The sequence below is a fragment of the Eptesicus fuscus genome, chromosome 13 (assembly GCF_027574615.1).
Source record: "Eptesicus fuscus isolate TK198812 chromosome 13, DD_ASM_mEF_20220401, whole genome shotgun sequence".
NCBI lineage: Eukaryota > Metazoa > Chordata > Mammalia > Chiroptera > Vespertilionidae > Eptesicus > Eptesicus fuscus.
In genome coordinates, this window is record NC_072485.1 from 76,964,575 (window position 1) to 76,978,625 (window position 14,051).

Genomic DNA, 14,051 nt, shown 5'->3' on the forward strand with positions numbered 1-14,051 from the left:
AGAAGTGGTTAAAAAGCTGCCCTCCAAGGTCATTATGTCCATAGCATGCCACGGTTCCAAGGGTGGATTCTGGAATCGGACAGGACGGGGTGGGGGAGATGGGGTGAGTCTGGTTCCAGGGTTGGCACTTTCCAGCTCGATGACCTTGGGTGAGCCTCCTTCACCCCCCAGAGGCTCCGTCTTCTCCTGTGAGCCTCCGGGGTACGCAAAGCTTCAGCTCAGTGCCAGGCGCTGGGGGAGCCTGGGGGTTGGTCGGCATTGTCACCGCCTCCCCTTCCCACCCATCCCTCTCAGTTAGGCTCAGGTTTGTGAGCTTCTTGAACTTGGAGAGGTGCAGGGAGGGAGGTTATTTTGCCCTTGGGCCGGCCTTGCCAACGGGTTTTCAGTGGCCCTAAAGGACCCTTTGTCTGCACCTTGGACAGGGATAACAGGTTTGGAGAAGTGCATGAGGCTGGCCAAGTCCCCGCCGGAAACAGCCCTCCACGGTTTCTGCCTCGCCAGGGAGACCTCACTCCTAAAAGTTCACGTTTTTAAAAGCTGGGAAGAATAATACACACACACACACACACACACACACACACACGCGTGCGGTTATGTAACTTAAGTTCTCTTATCCTTGTTAGTAAACAACCAAGATTGTGTAACCCTAATGTCATCGTTCTAAATTTATTTCCAAGTACAAAGGGTCCCGCAGAAGTCTACGAGGTGTAATTTGTGAAAAAGAGTAAATTTGTGATTCCTCAATTCTGGGGACACTGGGCATTCCCAGAGTTTGGGAAATGACACTTGACTTCTGACCGGAGAGGATGCTGAGCCCTCTTGGGGGCCGCAGAATGGGGGGACAACGTCTTAGGCACGGCAGCTCCCTACTTCCTCCGGGCACAGTGCCCCCTATGGCCCTCTCGTGTCTGTGACTTAGGCCTTAGCCAGATGTTCCAGATGTCTGCTTGCTGCGGAGCGTCCTTTCTTGGCCACATCCCTGTAGATGCCCTTGCCCTGCCCCCCTCCCCAGTCTTCCCAGGTGGACAGTGTGGAAATGCTTCCACACGCTGTGGGGAGAGGCAGGGCCTCTGTGCAGAGCTGGTGAGTGGACGGCCAGCAAGGACATCAGTGGCCTGGGGGTTCTTGGATCACCGGGTGTCAAGGACCAACAAAAAGTAAAAATAGGGAGGGGCAATGGGATTCTCTACGTGGAGACATCTTCCGAGTTAGAGAACTTTAAAGGGCCCTTCCCCTGGCGGTGATTTCGGCTGGCTCAGTGGGCCACCTCCTTGGGATTCTGTCTCTACTCTGCGTTGCTAAATTGCTTACAAACAGGCCCTCTAGATAAACGGTTGCATTTCCTGCTTTTTGACTCAGTGGTTCCGAGGATTAAAAACCCAAGGGGACAGAGTTCACCAGCAGGGTTAATTCCCGGCTCAGGAATTAGGAAAAAGCCGCCTCATTAGCCCACATGGTACATTTGATGACGGGAAGGTCTAAGCGTCACCAGCTCAGCCTGGTCTGTCACCCTGTTGCCCTTTCGTGTCACCCATCATCAGGTGCTTATGTCTTTGCTGACATAAAAAAACACACCAAAAAACACTTTTGTTGATTTCAGAGCAAGGAAGCGAGAGGGAGAGAGATAGAAACATCCATGATGAGAGAGAATCATTGATCGGCTGCCTCCTGCACGCCCCCTTCTAGGGATCGAACCCGAAACCCACGCATGTGCCCTTGACCGGAATCGAACCCGAGAGCCTTCAGTCTGCAGGCCGGCGCTCTATCCACTGAGCCAAACCAGCCAGGGCATTTTGCTGACATTTTAATAGCAGGAGTCCAGGCACAAAGTGACAAGGGACACAGGAGAAGGCCGAGGGGGAATTGGGGGAGGCAGCGGCGCAGAGGGCACCCTTCCAACCGTGTTTCAATTTCCACATCAGTGCCCGCTCCTTGGCTGCCCACGAGCAAAGGCACCTTGCTCTCTGCCTAGCAACGTACGCCTGAGTCTGAGCACTCACCGTCCGCAACTTAGTGGAAAGGCGACTGCCAAGCTCTGCATGCGATCAGGCCCTCTGACTCACCGGGCCGTGGTGGCCAGGGGTTCGTGCACGGGGCTCTCTCTCTTCTAACATGGTGATGGGGGGCGGGTGGCTTCTCCACCTTGGCACCGTAGACCTGTGGGCAACACCTCCCTCTCCCGGTGTGACAACCCCAAATGTCTCCACACATTGTCACTTGTCCCCTGGGGGCCATGGCTCCCATCTGCAGGGAAGATTTTTTTTGGGGGGGCCTGATCTTATCACCCCACATTTCTCAGATGAGAACACGGAGGCCTGGAGAGGTGGTTTACATCGAAGCCCAGAGGCAGGGCGCATTCCACGAATTCAACACTCGCTCTCACCACTCTCACCGAGGGAATGAGAGAGCTCTGAGGTGGCAGGTGTGGTCTCTCCCCACAAAATACACAGTCACCCCTAGGGGCTGCCCCCCAGCTGGCTGGCTGGCGAGGGGCTGGTGCTGGGCAGCGGAGGCTGCTCTCCTGGGTCCTAGCCACCCCTGCCCAGGGCAGCTGCCCACTGCAGGTCTCCGTCCTCAGAGGTGCTAAATAAATGCCGTTGACTCACAGACGGCGGGTGGGGAAGGCGCATGGAAGAAGTGAGCAGCTCATGACTCAGGGCTATTGTGAGCGCCAACGGCCACCCGGCCACGCGGCCCACTCCCGGCTGGCTCTGTGCCCCTTTAGAGCCTCTGGTGGGGGTCGCCAAGCAGGTAGAGGCCCTAAGGCCCTAAAAGTGACTTGGGGTGTAATTATCCCGGGGAAGACGTGCCTGGGGAAGTTATAACGGAGCGATGGTGGGCGGGAGACGGGACCACTGTCATTTCCTTCCCTCCGTGAGGTCAGAATCCCCAGCAGAGGCCTGCGCGCTGCAGCTGGCCGGGCAGACTCCGCGGGCATGGAAACCGCCGGCCCCACAGTCTGGAGCGCGGCCAAGGCATGAAGCTCTGTCTGAGGGATTTCCCCCCACAGAATCCATGGCTGTTGTTTCCATCCCGGGGCTCTCAGAGGCCTGCCTTCTGAGAACAAGTCCTAAGGACTCTAAAAACATGCCCGGGTGGGTCAGAGCCCGCCAGCTCAGACCCGCCGCCTCCACCCGGAAGCCGTTCTGGTCCAGCTCACTCGCATTACTCATGTCAGTTCCGCTGGCCCTGCTCCCGGCTCCGTCCGGACGCTCCGTCCGTTTCTGCCCCATCACTTCACGCCTGCTGCGTTATTCCGCACTCTTCACTCCTCGCCCTCCTGCCACACCACAGATGCCCTGTGTGTGCTCTCTTATTTAACGGGCAGCGGTACTGTGCCCACTGCGGCCGTGCTAAGCTCTCTGCAAACCCTACCTCGTTCTTAGGTCCTTAGGGTGATCACCACTGTCTGCAAGTGGCTTCCCACAGATGTCCCACCCTGCCACCCCACGGGGGGTCCTCTGGTTGGTGATGTGGGGAGAAGTCCAGACTGAGTCTCCAACGGAGCCCTCTGCCCAGAGAAGCGGGAGTTGCGGCACTGATCCCCATGAGGATGGCCGCATCTCCTAAGAAACCCCACCCATCCTGGGGACAGGGGACAGCCCCCTGCAGCAGAACAAGGCCCGGCCAGCACCGGGCCCCCTGCCCGGCAGGTCACGGTAACTCCGGGGCACGGCCCGCATGGCCCGCATGGCCCGCCGATTCCAGGCTTTCAAAGGGAAAGCAGCGTTTGGGGGTTGAAAGAATGAAAGAACTTCAGCTGCCCTCAAGGCCCTGAGGACAAGGGACTTCACACAGAGGCATCTGCTCCCTCTGAGCTGAACCCTGCTGGCCTTCTTCCAAGGAGTGCTGTCCCCCAGGTCCATGGAGCCTCTGACAGACAGACCTGGAGCCTCTGACAGACACGGCCCACATCCTCCTGGCTGAAGGCCCCTTGAGGCCTCAGGCTCCGAACCAGGAAGGAATTTGGACCCTGTCCTACTGAGTGTGTGTGACTGTGCCTGACGGCCCTTGCACCCTCCATGTGTGTGCATGCGTGTGTGCATGTGTGTGTATGTGCACGTGTGAGCGCACCGCACCTGCATTATTGCTTCCCTGGGCTCAGTGGCCATGTGAAGCCCTTAATTTCTCTAGGGACCCATATCCAGGGAGGCCGGGCCCTGGTGTCATAGGCACTGGCTGGCACCCTCTTGCAGCAGGGTGGCCGCACCCAGCTTCCCCAAAGATCCAGCAAAGCGAGAGCCCCCTGGACAGACGAGGCGTGGGTGTCTCCATGGGAAGACGCCAACACTTTCCTGGGAGACCCTGGGCCTGGGGTAAAAGATCTTCCGGCTTCTTGTGGGACCACGCGTGGCCTCTCCTTGGACACCGCGGCCTTCGTCTCGCTGTGTCTTCATGTGTGTGTGACTCGGTGCCAGCTTTCGGTCCTTGTCAGGGCCTCCGCTAGGTCCAGGCTCGCCATCCTGAGCTGAGCTGCGGGCAGCAAGCTTCTCCCGGGATTGCACTGTCCTGTGTTCCCCGGGCTGCCCCCACCTCTTGCCCCCCGGGCACCCAGTCCAAGCAGTGGCCTGATGCTTGCGGGACACACGAATGAGCCAATGAGCCGAGGGCCTCGCCAGCAAGTCACCGGACCTCCTGACCCAATGCTGGGTCAGAACCTTGAACCTCACCCAGGTGTCACACTCCCGTCCTCATCCTCCCGAGGGGACCTCCCGTGGGCCCGCGGAGGGACTCCCGGACCCTGCAGCATGGCATTGCCCAGCAGGGATGTGACATGAGCCACGCAGGTAATCTGAGATGTTCCTGTAGCCACTTTATAGAGTAAAAACCATCAGGTGGAATGAATAGAGTATTTTATGTAGCCTAATAATAAAAATATGATCTTTATAGCCTATTATCAGGATAAAAATTGTAAATGGGGATTTGAGAGTCTTTTTTCCCTGATGAGTATTTGGAATCTGGTGTGGATTGTTTGCCTACAGCACATCCCAGTTCAGACCAGGTCTCAAAGGCACGTATGGTCGGGGATGACAGACAGGCCGGCGTGGCCACAGCGCCATTTGTTATCACCAAAGGACAACCATGGGGCGGCTTTCTTTTCTGCTGCATATTTTGCTGTGTTTTCTGAGATTTGAACACAGATTAGTTTATCATCAGGAATAGAGGGAATGTTATTAAAAACACTGACTCACCGTGTACCCTGCGGACTTACATCGGACCCTTTTGTGGTTTAAGGAAAAATGGCCGATTCATTGGAGTTCTATGGGCACAGCACCACATGGAGAGAAAACCACCTTTGCCTAAAGGCCCATTGGAGGCACATTCATAAGATATTTGGGCCGAATAGTGTTCAATTCCCAAACGCATCTGATTACACAGCTGGTCACACAGGCTCTTCGTGGAGGAGGGGAGCAAGCTTTCCTCTTCGGGACCCTTGAGGGTGCCCCCGAGGGCCCTCCGGGCTGTGTTTGCCGCAGCATCGGTGTCTGCCTCACCACATGCACACCTCATGCACACATCACACACACCAAGTGCACAGCCCGCACACACCACACGCAGGGGGAGGCTGTGGGACACAATGCGCCAAGTGCACGGGGCAGGGTGTCTGACCGAGCCGCCTCCCCGAGGACTCCTGGACACTGGGGTCAGGCCACGCTCAAGCGGGTGGGGCCCTGAGAAGGAGGCATCTCAGGCTCCTGTCCCCCACTATTCTGAAAGCACCATGTTGGCTGGTTGCAGGGGTGAGGGGCATTCATTCATTCACCCATGATTTATCCACTCATTCATCAACTCATTTATTGAGTCACTCAGGGACTGCTCACCAGGCCATCATTCCTTCGCTACCCCATTCACTCCCTCACACATTCCCTCACGCCTTCATGGGATCGTGCCCTCGCTCCCTCCCTCACTCACCCATCCTTCATTCTCTCACACACTCATCCGCTCATTCTCCTACCACCTCCCCCCATCCTCAAACCCCTCCCCAGCTCTGGGTCTCTACAGAGACTCTACCACCTACTGCCTAACTCCCTATCTTCCTGTGTCTGCCCCCTCCAATGGCAGATCCAGGCTGTTTTGTCATTATTTGATGGCTCTGGAAGTGGGCCTTTGGGACCCAGGAAAAGGCACAGAATTGGGCCAGGTATTCAACAGCGCACTTTCCTCTTTCAGAAGCAAACCATTTGGAGGAGGAAGGGAGGAGCCTCTGTCTTTGCAGAAGGAATCGGTGACCGACAATGCATCACCTCAGCCCTACCAACCCCTTTGCTTATGCAGACAGAACCCAAAGGCCTGAGTCCTGTGGAGTCAGTGAGGAGGACGTACACACACGGTCAGGCCAGCATCGTGCTAAGCTCTCTGCAAATCGTACCTCGTTCTTAGGTCCTTAGGGTGATCACCACTGTCTGCAAGTGGCTTCCCACAGATGTCCCACCCTGCCACCCCACGGGGGGTCCTTTGGTTGGTGATGTGGGGAGAAGTCCAGACTGAGTCTCCAACAGACCCCTCTGCCCAGAGCGGCGGGAGTTGCGGCACTGATCCCCATGAGGATGGCCGCTTCTCCTAAGAAACCCCACCCATCCTGGGGACACGGGACAGTCCCCTGCAGCAGAACAAGGCCCGACCAGCACCGGGCCCCCTGCCCGGCAGGTCACGGTAACTCCGGGGCACGGCCCGCATGGCCCGCATGGCCCGCCGATTCCAGGCTTTCAAAGGGAAAGCCGCGTTTGGGGGTTGAAAGAATGAAAGAACTTCAGCTGCCCTCAAGGCCCTGAGGACAAGGGACTTCACACAGAGGCATCTGCTCCCTCTGAGCTGAACTCTGCTGGCCTTCTTCCAAGGAGTGCTGTCCCCCAGGTCCATGGAGCCTCTGACAGATAGACCTGGAGCCTCTGACAGACACGGCCCACATCCTCCGGGCTGAAGGCCCCTTGAGGCCTCAGGCTCCGAACCAGGAAGGAATTTGGACCCTGTCCTACTGAGAGTGTGTGACCGTGCCTGACGGCCCTTGCACCCTCCATGTGTGTGCATGCGTGTGTGTGCATGTGTGTGTGTGTGCACGTGTGAGCGCACCGCACCTGCATTATTGCTTCCCTGGGCTCAGTGGCCGTGTGCAGCCCTTAATTTCCCTAGGGACCCATGTCCAGGGAGGCCGGGCCCTGGTGTCATAGGCACTGGCTGGCACCCTCTTGCAGCAGGGTGGCCGCACCCAGCTTCCCCAAAGATCCAGCAAAGCGAGAGCCCCCTGGACAGACGAGGCGTGGGTGTCCCCATGGGAAGATGCCAACACTTTCCTGGGAGACCCTGGGCCTGGGGTAAAAGGTCTTCCGGCTTCTTGTGGGACCACGCGTGGCCTCTCCTTGGACACCGCGGCCTTCGTCTAGCTGTGTCTTCATGTGTGTGTGACTCGGTGCCAGCTTCCGGTCCGTGTCAGGGCCTCCGCTAGGTCCAGGCTCGCCATCCTGAGCCGAGCTGCGGGCGGCAAGCTTCTCCCGGGATTGCACTGTGTCCTGTGTTCCCCGGGCCGCCCCCACCTCTTGCCCCCCGGGCACCCAGTCCAAGCAGTGGCCTGATGCTTGCGGGACACACGAATGAGCCAATGAGCCGGGGGCCTCGCCAGCAAGTCACCGGACCTCCTGACCCAATGCTGGGTCAGAACCTTGAACCTCACCCAGGTGTCACACTCCCGTCCTCATCCTCCCGAGGGGACCTCCCGTGGGCCCGCGGAGGGACTCCCGGACCCTGCAGCATGGCATTGCCCAGCAGGGATGTGATGTGAGCCACGCAGGTAATCTGAGATGTTCCTGTAGCCACTTTATAGAGTCAAAACTATCAGGTGGAGTTAATAGAGTATTTTATGTAGCCTAATATATAAAAATATGATCTTTATAGCCTATTATCAGGATAAAAATTGTAAATGGGGATTTGAGAGTCTTTTTTCCCTGATGAGTATTTGGAATCTGGTGTGGATTGTTCGCTAACAGCACATCCCAGTTCAGACCAGGTCTCAAAGGCACGTATGGTCGGGGATGACAGACAGGCCGGCGTGGCCACAGCGCCATTTGTTATCACCAAAGGACAACCATGGGGCGGCTTTCTTTTCTGCTGCATATTTTGCTGTGTTTTCTGAGATTTGAACACAGATTAGTTTATCATCAGGAATAGAGGGAATGTTATTAAAAACACTGACTCACCGTGTACCCTGCGGACTTACATCGGACCCTTTTGTGGTTTAAGGAAAAATGGCCGATTCATTGGAGTTCTATGGGCACAGCACCACATGGAGAGAAAACCACCTTTGCCTAAAGGCCCATTGGAGGCACATTCATAAGATATTTGGGCCGAATAGTGTTCAATTCCCAAACGCATCTGATTACACAGCTGGTCACACAGGCTCTTCGTGGAGGAGGGGAGCAAGCTTTCCTCTTCGGGACCGAAGGAAGGGCCCCTGGACCCTTGAGGGTGCCCCCGAGGGCCCTCCGGGCTGTGTTTGCAGCAGCATCGGTGTCTGCCTCACCAAATGCACACCTCATGCACACACCACACATACCAAGTGCACAGCACGCACACACCACACGCAGGGGGAGGCTGTCGGACACAATGCGCCAAGTGCACGGGGCAGGGTGTCTGACCGAGCCGCCTCCCCGAGGACTCCTGGACACTGGGGTCAGGCCACGCTCAAGCGGGTGGGGCCCTGAGAAGGAGGCATCTCAGGCTCCTGCCCCCCACTATTCTGAACGCACCATGTTGGCTGGTTGGGGTGGGGGGGGGTCCATTCATTCATTCACCCATGATTTATGCACTCATTCATCAACTCATTTATTGAGTCACTCAGGGACTGCTCACCAGGCCATCATTCCTTCGCTACCCCATTCACTCCCTCACACATTCCCTCACGCCTTCATGGGATCGTGCCCTCGCTCCCTCCCTCACTCACCCATCCTTCATTCTCTCACACACTCATCCGCTCATTCTCCTACCACCTCCCCCATCCTCAAACCCCTCCCCAGCTCTGGGTCTCTCCAGAGACTCTGTCCCCTTCCACCTACTGCCTAACTCCATATCTTGCTGCGTCTGCCCCCTTCAATGGCAGCTGCAGGCTGTTTTGTCCTGATGTGATGGCTCTGGAAGTGGGCCTTTGGGACCCAGGAAAAGGCACAGAATTGGGCCAGGTATTCAACAGCGCACTTTCTTCTCTAAGAAGCAAACCATTTGGAGGAGGAAGGGAGGAGCCTCTGTCTTTGCAGAAGGCATCGGTGACCGACAATGCATCACCTCAGCCCTGCCAACCCCTTTGCTTATGCAGACAGAACCCAAAGGCCTGAGTCCTGTGGAGTCAGTGAGGAGGATGTACACACACGGTCAGGCCAGCATCGTGCTAAGCTCTCTGCAAACCCTACCTCATTCTTAGGTCCTTAGGGTGATCACCACTGTCTGCAAGTGGCTTCCCACAGATGTCCCACCCTGCCACCCCACGGGGGGTCCTCTGGTTGGTGATGTGGGGAGAAGTCCAGACTGAGTCTCCAACAGACCCCTCTGCCCAGAGCGGCGGGAGTTGCGGCACTGATCCCCATGAGGATGGCCGCTTCTCCTAAGAAACCCCACCCATCCTGGGGACAGGGGACAGCCCCCCCTGCAGCAGAACAAGGCCCGGCCAGCACTGGACCCCCTGCCCGGCAGGTCACGGTAACTCCGGGGCACGGCCCGCATGGCCCGCATGGCCCGCCGATTCCAGGCTTTCAAAGGGAAAGCCGCGTTTGGGGGTTGAAAGAATGAAAGAACTTCAGCTGCCCTCAAGGCCCTGAGGACAAGGGACTTCACACAGAGGCATCTGCTCCCTCTGAGCTGAACCCTGCTGGCCTTCTTCCAAGGAGTGCTGTCCCCAGGTCCATGGAGCCTCTGACAGACAGACCTGGAGCCTCTGACAGACACGGCCCACACCCTCCGGGCTGAAGGCCCCTTGAGGCCTCAGGCTCCGAACCAGGAAGGAATTTGGACCCTGACCTACTGAGAGTGTGTGACCGTGCCTGACGGCCCTTGCACACATACACACTCACACACGCACACACATGCACACACACGCACACACACGCACACACACACACACCGGCCCACCCATAAAGGGTTAAAAATGGACCCAACGTGGGACCTTCTTCCTCACATGTGTGTCATTATTGGTCCCGAAGTCCATCCAGAAGCTCGCCCTGGTGGCTACAGCCCGTCCCTGTGGTCACCCAGATCTGTGAGGGCCCCCGGCCACCGTCCTGGCGCCCCGCCTCTGCGCCCAGCTGGTCACTTCCCAGAGCTGCTTGGGAAGCATTCCCGCTGCTTGTGCGGGAGCCTGCAGGCCTGACGTCAGACCTTCTGGAAATCCACACGGCTCCATTGCCCCCTGCCCTTCCACCCGCCCGCCCCTAAGCGGCAGGAGAATGGGGAGGAACTGCTTATGATGTGATTCCACGGTTTGATCCTCGGCACGAGCACCTTGAGACTTTCTTAGCCATGTTTCTCCTTCCCGCCTGCCTGGACCAACATCGCCCCAGACCCTCCTCCCTCTGCAGAACAACGCGGCTCCTTCCGCCCACCTGGCAGGAGAGAATGCCCGTCCGCCCCAGCCTTTGTCGGGGAGCACGGCGGAAAACGAGGGAAAAAGAGACTGATCGTGCCCAGAGGTGGACGGGGCCCGTGTGAGCAGATCATGGGACCTGTTTGTAAGGCAAAGCTACCGGGGAGACGTCCTCCCACCCAGGGGCACAGACGGGCCAGCCCAGTCCGTGGAGCTGGCCAGGTCTCTGCAGAGCCGGCGACATTTAGGGACAGGTTTCCGGGAGGAGACAGGTGGCAGCCTTCCCTTCCTGCTGCTCCAGGTCACAGCCCACAGTGTGTTTATCTTGGGGACCAAACAAAGGGGACTGTTTCCCCTTAAATGACCGCTGGGACCTCTGGGACCTCTGGGATCCCCTCCCCACGGAGCAGGCATTTGCTGAGGGCCTCGCAGGAGTTAATTTCCCCCCTCCGGTCCCCTGGTCCCCTGATCAAGTATCGCCTTTCTAGCGAGCTTTCCTGGCCCTCGCTCCTGGCCCCTCCTTTCTTTCAAAGCACTTGTTACCTGACCTTTATTTTGTCTCTGCCCTGGGAACGCAGGGACCTTTGTCTGTCTCCCTCTCCCCGTGTCCCTGGCGCCAGCAGAGCCCCGCATGCCGCAGGTTGCAGAGAATTTGTCAGATGCACAGCTGAGTGAAAAATGTGCACTTGGCCAGCGCGCACGGATTCTAGCCCCACGCGGAGCACGGACACGCCAAGCTGATGGGGCCGCGGGAAGCAGTGCCGCGCAGGCCACGGTGCAGCTGCCACCAAGGCCCGTGGACAAGCCCTGGTCAGCCTCCTCTCACTGGGCCCTGGCCCAGGGAGAGAGCAGGGCTGGGCTCTCCAGGCAGGAGGCTGTCCCCCGCCCCCCGCCGGGGATTGTGCATACCCACTGTGTGCAGCTGTGAGACCCACTGTGTGCAGCCACTGAGCTGTGAGCCTCAGACACCAAGGGAGAGGCAGACCTGCCTGCACAGGAGTCACAGAAAACCCAGGGCTCCGGCAGTGTGGAAGGGCCTGAGAAAGAAAGGCCACGGGAGTTTCCGGAAGGTTCTCCAGGGGGCGTGGCTTCATAGCTGAGCCCTAAAGGATCACCAGGAACCAGGAAGATGAAGAGGAGGGGATGGCTGCTCCAAGAAGGGGGAAGGCCTGGAGGCCAGGGCACCCAGGGCCTGGAGGAGGCACAGGTGGAGGCGGTGGAGGGTGGGAGAGGGTGGGCCAGAGGGGAGAGCGGCTGGGAGGGGCCCCGGGTGCCGCCCTCACACAGTGCCGCTGCGGCACTGCCATCCGTGACATAGCTGACACAGTGGAAGGGTATGATGGCTGCACGGGACCAGGAGTGACCAACGTGGGCAGTGCCTGGACGCCAGCAGCAACCTGCCTCCCACGCAGTCACACGGCCTTTCCTTGCTTCTGGGCCCCTTGGCGTGTTGTCCGTGAGGGTGGCAGGCATTTCCCCTCTGAACTAACAGCGTTCGGGGCCCAGGGCTGACTGGGTCTCTATGCAGTTGGCACTCCTCCTACCATGTGCCTGGGGGCTTGGGGAGACCTCTGGTCTGTTGGGCAGTGGAGGTCACAGTGACAGGCCGGCTTGCACCCCTGCACCCCTGCACCTGGGGGCATTTTATTTATTTTTAAAGATATTTTTATTGATTTCAGAGAGGAAGGGAGAGGGAGAGAGAGACAGAAACAGCAGGGATGAGAGAGACCCCCTGATTGGCTGCCTCTTGCATGCCCCCCGCTGGGGATTGAGCCCACAACCCGGGCATGTGCCCTGAACTGGAATCGAACTGTGACTCCTGGTTCATAGGTCAATGCTCAACCACTGAGCCATGCCAGCCAGGCCCTGAGGGCATTTTAAACTCCTTGGAAGAGAAGTCTTCTCTGTGCCATTACCAGAGGAAAGTCAAGGTCGGCTGTCCTGGCCCCTGCCCCTTCCAGTCACCAAGGAGGGGAAGATGCAACCTGCCTTTGGCGCTGACATAGCAGCTGCTCTATAGATGGATGTGGAAGAGACTGTCCCAGAGGACTTTGAGTTCTATCTATTGGAATAGAACCTTCCAGAGAACCCACTATGTAGGATCTGTGACCCCTGTTTCCTCATTGGTCCCAATTATAGACAGGCTATTGGGATGCACCGGTCCCACATGTAACGCAGGGGTCACCACTGAGAAGCTCAGCATCTGGCTGTCTGTTTGTCATAGCATAACTAGAGGCCCGGTGCACGAAATTTGTGCACTTTTGCAGTCCGGGAGCCCTAGGGGGATGTCTGACTTAGGGAGTGGGCCTAAGCCGGCAGTCGGACATCCTTAGTGCTGCCGTGGAGGTGGGAGAGGCTCCTGCCACCGCCGCTGTGCTCCCCAGCCATGAGCCCAGCTTCTGGCTGAGTGGCGCTCCCCCTGTGGGAGCGCACTGACCATCAGGGAGCATCTCCTGAGTTGAGCATGTGCCCCTGGTGGTCAGTGCAGGTCATAGCAACCGGTCATTCTGCCATTCAGTCGATTTGCATATTAGCCTTTTATTATATAGTATTACCCCAGAGGCAGAGGGGGCTGAACAGGAGAATAGGCACCTGGGCCAGCGCCTCCTGCACCGGGCCTTTCAGCCACTCATTCGTTCAGACAGTGGACATTCATCATTCATTCATTCACTGAGCACCTCCGAGTGCCAGGCACAGAACAGGCACTGAGACCTGGAGAGAAAACTGGGGACAGGTCCCTGTTCCCATGGGGCTTACCTTCCGTGGGGGAGGCAGACGAAGAACAAACAGGTAAACAGGGATATCAGAGGCCATGACTGCTACGGGGGGAGGGGGGCGGGGGTGGTGATACAGGACAGTGGGCTATGGATGTGGGGTGGGGCCCAGGATGTGCATCTTAGCCAAGGGCCCCGGGTGCCTGATCTGGCACAACCCCTGTCCACGTGCAGGGCCTCCTCTAATGACCAATGATCCCAAGAGATCCCAACCCCTGTGACAGAGACCTCACTGCCGGGGGGGAAGGGTGGCAGCTGGTTGTCCCCGGGCAGCTCTGCTCGTCTCCAAGGGAATCTGTTTTACAAAATCGGCCCTGCTTCTATGCTTCACACAGAATGGCTCAAGAAGTAAAACATCGAAGATTTAGAGTCCACAGAATCTTAGCTCCTGGCACCTCCTCCCCAATCAGCCAAACAGCCCCAGCTCTTGTCCTTGGTGATGCCACAAATCACTCTCATCCATTTTTAAAGCTCTTTGCTCCAAAACACGGACAGCATGCAAACCAAGCGAGATCTTGGGGTTAGCAACTTGTGTGAGTGCTTGGTCTCTGAGAGGCCCTCCAAGATCAGCCTCCCCCTCCATCCTTCACCCCTCCTGTAACCGCCTCAATGTCGGTACTGTAGCCCTCAGCTTTTCATGACACAGAGAACAAATATCCTGGGAAAAGGCAAGCTATTGATCTAATTCTTACTAAGGTGTAAGTGGTTTCCTT